Source organism: Nuphar pumila, chromosome 14 (assembly GCF_984573655.1).
Source record: "Nuphar pumila chromosome 14, dmNupPumi1.hap1.1, whole genome shotgun sequence".
Taxonomy (NCBI): domain Eukaryota; kingdom Viridiplantae; phylum Streptophyta; class Magnoliopsida; order Nymphaeales; family Nymphaeaceae; genus Nuphar; species Nuphar pumila.
This window is the reverse complement of record NC_143262.1, coordinates 77,456,618-77,463,135: the sequence shown is the minus strand read 5'-3', so window position 1 is coordinate 77,463,135 and position 6,518 is coordinate 77,456,618.

Sequence of the window (6,518 nt, the reverse complement as noted above, 5' to 3'; positions counted from 1 at the left end):
GCAATACATCGAAAACATTCATATCAAAAAAATGTCAAACATGTACCTGCAGCAAACACACTCCAAATTCCGGTAACTACTACCATGCCTAGCATGGAATCCGTACTCCAAAAATAAGAACACTTCTATTCTCATAAATTAAAATCATGCTCAGCATGATCTTCAAACTCCAACAAAGCAATCCTAGATATCAACAACTAAGTGAGTGTGAATAGTAAAGTGTTGCATCCAATAAATTAAATAACATGTGATGCGCTTGCATCACTTACTCACCACGAGTATTTACCCGATTTGCATTGTTTTTGTCACTTACCACGGGTGGCGTGACACAAGTAGGATATGTTGAGAAATCTATGAAAGATACTGTGTTAAAATGAAGTTACCCTCTACCTAAAGGAAAAAAATTAGAATAAATATCAAAGTCGGACGGGATTTCGGCGAGGCAGAACGCCTCCCGGGCGTTGACCACCTCTCAGTTCGGCCCGACCGCCCTCGAGTTCGGCCGACCAGTCAGTAGGCCAGCAATGTACGACAGCAACACGAGGTCTCCAGAGGCAGTGATTGTCCCCCAGAGCGGCAGGCACGGGGTGATACTGTGGTTCAGAAACCCGGTGATCGTCGGGCGCCACCAGGCCCATCCCCCCCCTGCAAAAAAAAAAAAATGAGGCAGGAGTGGCGACCCGTGACAAAAAAAATGAGGCAGAGTTTCCCCCTCCCCCCCTGCCGAAAAAGCAGGGGGGGGGGCGACCCCCAGCCCGAATAAAAAAATGAGACTAGGGGGCAACCCCCTGCCAGAAAAAACAAATGAGGCAGGGGTCGCCCCCCTGCCAGAAAAAGGCACGGGGGCGACTCTCTGCCCGAATAAAACAATGAGGTAGGGGGCTCGCCCCCCTGCTAGAAAAAATAAAATGCGGCAGGGGGTCGCCCCCCCTATCGGAAAAAACAAATGAGGCAGGGGGTGACCCCTGCAATAAAACAAGGCGGCAACCCCCTACCCAAATAAAACAACAAGGCAGGGGGGATGCCCTCCTACCGAAAAACACAAAATGCGGCAGGGGGGGCGACCCCCTGCCCGAATAAAACAACGAGGCAGAGGAGTCGGCCCCCTGTCGAAAAACACAAAATGCGGCAAGGGGTCTCCCCCCCTGTCGGAAAATACAAACGAGGCAGGGGGCGACCCCCTGCTGAAAAAAATAAAAGGGGCAGACACCCCTATTATTAGAAAAAAATAAAGAGGGATTTACCTCGGAGACATTGGGCTGTGGGCGGGGAGCGACGGGCCGGGCGGCGGACCGAGGAGCGACGAGTGGTGGGCCGGGGAGTGCGTCGGGCGGGCAGGAGAGATGAAACATGAAAGCAAAAAAAGGGCTCTGATTAGGGATTTATGTGAAAATTAGCGACGACCGAATTTTGTCGCAACGCCATCGTAAATTTAGATGACCAGTTAGCGATGAAAATTTTTTGTCGCGACCGTCGTCGCTATGTAGCGATGAAAAAATGTTCGTCGCCAAAGCCGTCGCTAACTGTCGCGTGTGTTGCGACAAAAACTTTCCATCGCTATCTAGCGACGAAGGTACCGACAAAAGTGTTTCTGTCGCTAGTTTCGTAAATATTACAAATATTAGTGACAGATTAGTTTCTCTCATTAATTCACCACAACTTTGCGATGAAAAAAATTTGTCGCAAATATCCATCGCTAATTGGCAATTTTCTTGTAGTGGATGATAATCGCCTGGGCCTACTCTTGGTGTGCACCAGTCATGTGCAGGACATGAATGGGTTCCTTTCCCCTAGGGTTAACCATAGGTTGACTGTGCAATGTCCTCTCGCTTCACCTGCTTAGCGCCTCAGCAAATTGTCCCATCTAAGTTTTTAACTTTGTAATGGACTGGGTATGAGAATTTAGGTTTGCCTTAATATCCGCAAAAGCCTAAAGCATCTTATCCTCAAAGGACTGGCCAGATGTGGGCTTCTAAGACTGAGGCTGACTAAAGGAAGGCTGAGTTAGAGGATAACTAGGCCTCTGAAAGCTTGACTAGTAGCCACCTGGTCTGGGTTGGTTTTGGGAAGGGATGGGGGGTTGTTGTACATTTCTCCATGAGAAGTTTGGATGGTTTTGCCAATTCAAGTTATAGGTATTTGAAAATGGGTTAGGCGCGGGCTTGCTAAAACCTTGCGCCACCTGAACTTGTTATTGAACAAATTCAAGATACTGTGGCACCGCCGGACAATAAAAAACATGGGGCACCTAGTGGTGATGACACTTTCGAAGATCTTTTATCCTCTCCCAAGTCTTATGGAATTGTTCTCCTTCAATTTGTGAAAAAATGGTTATGACCTTATGAAATTGATTCATCTTACCAATTAGAAAATATTTCTTTAGAAATTCTTTCTGTATCTGGTCCCAGTTGGCAATCCAAACTGTATCTAAAGACTTTAGTTAGTGCTTGACTTTGTCGTTGAGGGAGAACGAAAACAAGGTCATCCTCAACACATCATCTCCAAAATTATTGATCTGCACTGTAGAACAGATCTCTAGAAACTCATCGAGATGACAGTAGAGATCCTCATTGCTAAGGTCGTAGAAGGAATGTAACATCTGTATGACACATGCCTTAATTTCAAATTGGTTCGCTCGTACATCAGGTCTCACGATCTAGGAGGCAGGATTATATTCATTGAGAATGAAATACTCTCTCAAGGGATGGGTAATGTGTTAATCCTCAGCCATACAGCTGGATCTGCGGGCTCTCCTAATGATGAACTCGGGGTCCTCTACAGGTAAAACAAGCTCGAGGTCAAGCGAGCGTCGCCCTTGCATACACCTTGGCTAGAGATCTGTGTAGCAATTGTCTTAAGGGTTGGTTTTCTAACTATCCTAATGTGCGATCGCGATCAAACCACACCACGAAAGCAGCCAAAAATAAAATAAAAGTACTGAAAGCAATAAATAAACAACCATCACTCACTGCAGATATAGAGCTCAAAAGCAAACTACATGCAAAGTCACCTAAGAGGGTATCCTAATAAGTGGGCCGTGTAATAAAATTAAACAGGCTCTATGGTTTGCACTTAACGTGATTCTAAAAATCCTAATTAATTAACAAAAGCAAACTAACAGTCCTAAATATCAACAAAAAATTAAACTAACAATCCTAAATAAAATGCAAAAGCAAACTAACAGTCCTAGATAAATGCAAAAAAGGCAATAAAGTAGGTACTCAATTTTTAAATCGTCATTTCCTAGCAATGATGCCAAAAAATTTGGTGTAAGTTTTTATGAAAGTATTTTGAAAGTTGTTTTTGATAAAAATAATTTGTATAAACCAAACACCAAATAATAAAAACTGGCTCACATAAGGTGAGATCCGGGTCGAACACAGGGAATACGAAAAAAAACTTTTGTACCCCACACAAAGACAAATCTTTATTGACTCAAAAAATAAAATATAAATAAGTTGTACTACCCTCTGCAGAGGGCTAAATAATAATAATAATAATATGGCTTATTACAACCCAATGAATTGAAATGGCCAAAGGCCCTAAAAAAATAAAAAAATAAAAGTCTATAGGGCTCTTGTTGTTCGCAATCAGACTTCCTCGTTTGCACGGGCACGACCTTCGCTATCACCCTTTTATCCTACGAGTGAACCCATCTGTAAAAACACACAAAGCAAAACACAAAACAAAAGAGGGAACTATTTCTACAATAAATGTTAGTTATAAAAAGAGACAAAGTCAACTAAATCTAACAAACTAACTACAATGTAACAAACTAAAAGATTCTAATTACAAAACATTTCGAAACAGACTCCAGCTAACTAATTAAAATCAAAGAAACAAAACAAATCTAACTAGTGAATTCTAAAATATTAATTGCTAACTATGACAAATTGTTAAAAACATATTAACTAGCCTATAACTTAAAACAATGACATAATGCCTACTCTAATAAAGATGCAATAATAATAAAACTTTAAGACAATCTAGAATAAATTAACTGATTATAAACAAATTCAAAACTAACTCTAACTAATTAACTATGCAATTCTAACTTAACAACTAACTATAAGAAAACATAAATCAATCTATCTAATTAATGACATAAAGCAATATAAAATTCTGATCTAATCTACTAACTGAAAATAATTAAAAGTAAAGCAGATTTAGCTACTAATGATGCAATGCTAAATCAACTAATTAACTACACTAGAATTCAAACTATTCTAAAACAATGCAATATAATTTAAATGATTTACACTATAAAGAATTAAAATGTGCTAACTAACTGGCGCATAAAATATTTGATCTATGCAGGCCTAAAAATCGATCAACGTTATCTTGCTGAATTGTTGGAACTCACATGTGCGTGCATGACCTAAAAGGAAAATTTGCTAAAAAAACTTGATCAATGCACACTATGATGCAGTCTACGGTGATCTGGGTATTTCACAAATGCTGCCAATCCACAAAGTGACCATATCAGGATACTCAGCTAGCCAGTTTACTGCTAAAAAAAAAAAGTTGTCAGCAAATCTGAAGCTCTGAAAAAATGGGACAAATCAAGTAGGCTCAGCTTGATTGATCTGACGGATCAAATCAGGTTGGGTCTGGTGCCTGTTAACGCAGACTGGCAGTCAACTTTTACGGGACAGATCAGTGGCTAATATTTGACAGACTTGATCAGGTTTGGTCTGATCAACAACCAAAATTGATCAGTGCCTATGCTGTTGACAGATCTGAGACTGGATAGGTCTCAGCCGGGTTGCCCTAGCCGAACATATGCAAATTAGTCAGCCTGCTATTGACAACAAACTTGATCAGATCTGGTCAATCTGATCAATTGATCAGATAGGCCAATCAAAAATCAAACAAGCAGCCTGCGTGATATATATTTTTTTCATTTCTATTTAATCAATCTGAAAGCAAACTACCTATTCTAAAAAAATTAATTAAACAAGGACTTCTATTATGCATCAAACACAAAAAAATAAAAACAAAGAAAACTAATGCATGCAATACTACGCAAAGAAAAAAGGGAGAAGAAGCATACCTGATGGTCTGCCTCCGACAGAGAGGATGAAAAAAGAGCAATCCTCCAATGAGATCACACGCGTACCACCATCATATCCTTACCTATCACCTTCATCTCAGCATACGCATCTCAACTACACTCATTTTTTGAATATGATGTCTCTTGGCAGCCCAACATTCCGTACCATATAGTAAAGCAGGCCTAATAGTCGTCCTATAAAACTTTCCCTTCAACCGCAATGGCATTCTACGATCGCACAACACTCCAGTTGCACTTTTCCATTTCATTCACCCAACCTTTATCCTATGATTTACATCTCCATCAATTTCTCCATACTTTTGAATGATAGATCCCAAATATTTGAAACAATCATCCACAATATTTCTTGCTCACCAAGCTTCACTACACTCCCATCACTACTTCGTTGCTTACTAAACCGACATTCCATGTATTCTGTCTTACTCTTACTCAACTTAAAACCTCTTGCTTCCAATGTCTGTCTCTATAATCCTAACTTAGCATTAATCCCAGCTCTAGACTCATCAATCAAAACAATATCATTAGCAAACAACATACACCACGACATATTTTCTTGAATTGGTCTCGTAAGCTCATCCATCACTATAGCAAATAGGAAAGGGCTTAAAGCAGATCCTTGATGTAACCCAACCGTTATAGGAAAATTGGTTGTCACCCCTCCACAAGTGCGGACATTGGTTACTACTCCTTCATACATATCTTTAATTATACTAATGTACTTGAGAGAAACACCTTTCTTCATCATTGTCCACCAGAGAACGTCCCTAGGTACTCTATCGTATGCCTTCTCCAAATCAATAAAAACCATATGCAAATCTATGTTCCTCTCTCTATTTCTCTCAATAAACTCTAACATTCATGTATAATCCTTTCTTTGAAATCCACATAAATAACCACTCCTTTGAGATTAGTTTCAGCAAAAAATTTTCACATGGGGCTTACAAATTTCTAAAATGTCAGATTATGTAAAAACATTCATATATGATTAAGACTTTTTCTCAAAATCCTAATTTTATGAGTTTTTACCACAAAGAGATACATGAACCGTGCATTTCATACCCTAAAAAATCTGAATTGATTTTTTAAAACAATATTTTTAAACCAAGAAATGCTTACCAAATAATAATTTTAAAATCAGTTCTTGCACTTGTTGCAGAGTAGCAAGTCGGATCGTCTCCTCAGAGAACAAAACTTAGAAAAAATAATTCACTAAACTCCACTTTATTAATAACTGGAAAAGAAAATTACACTATTCTTGATTACAAGCTAACTGAAAAAAAGAGAGAGAAACAATAAAAATTCTAAACTATGCTCGGGCCCTCTAGCAAAATTCAGAGCTTGATAATCCTCTTCTTCTTTTGTATCCACCTAGGGAACTGTAATATAAGAAAAACAAAAGGGAACCTACCCTATCCTAAACAATAATCATATATTCTAACTAAAT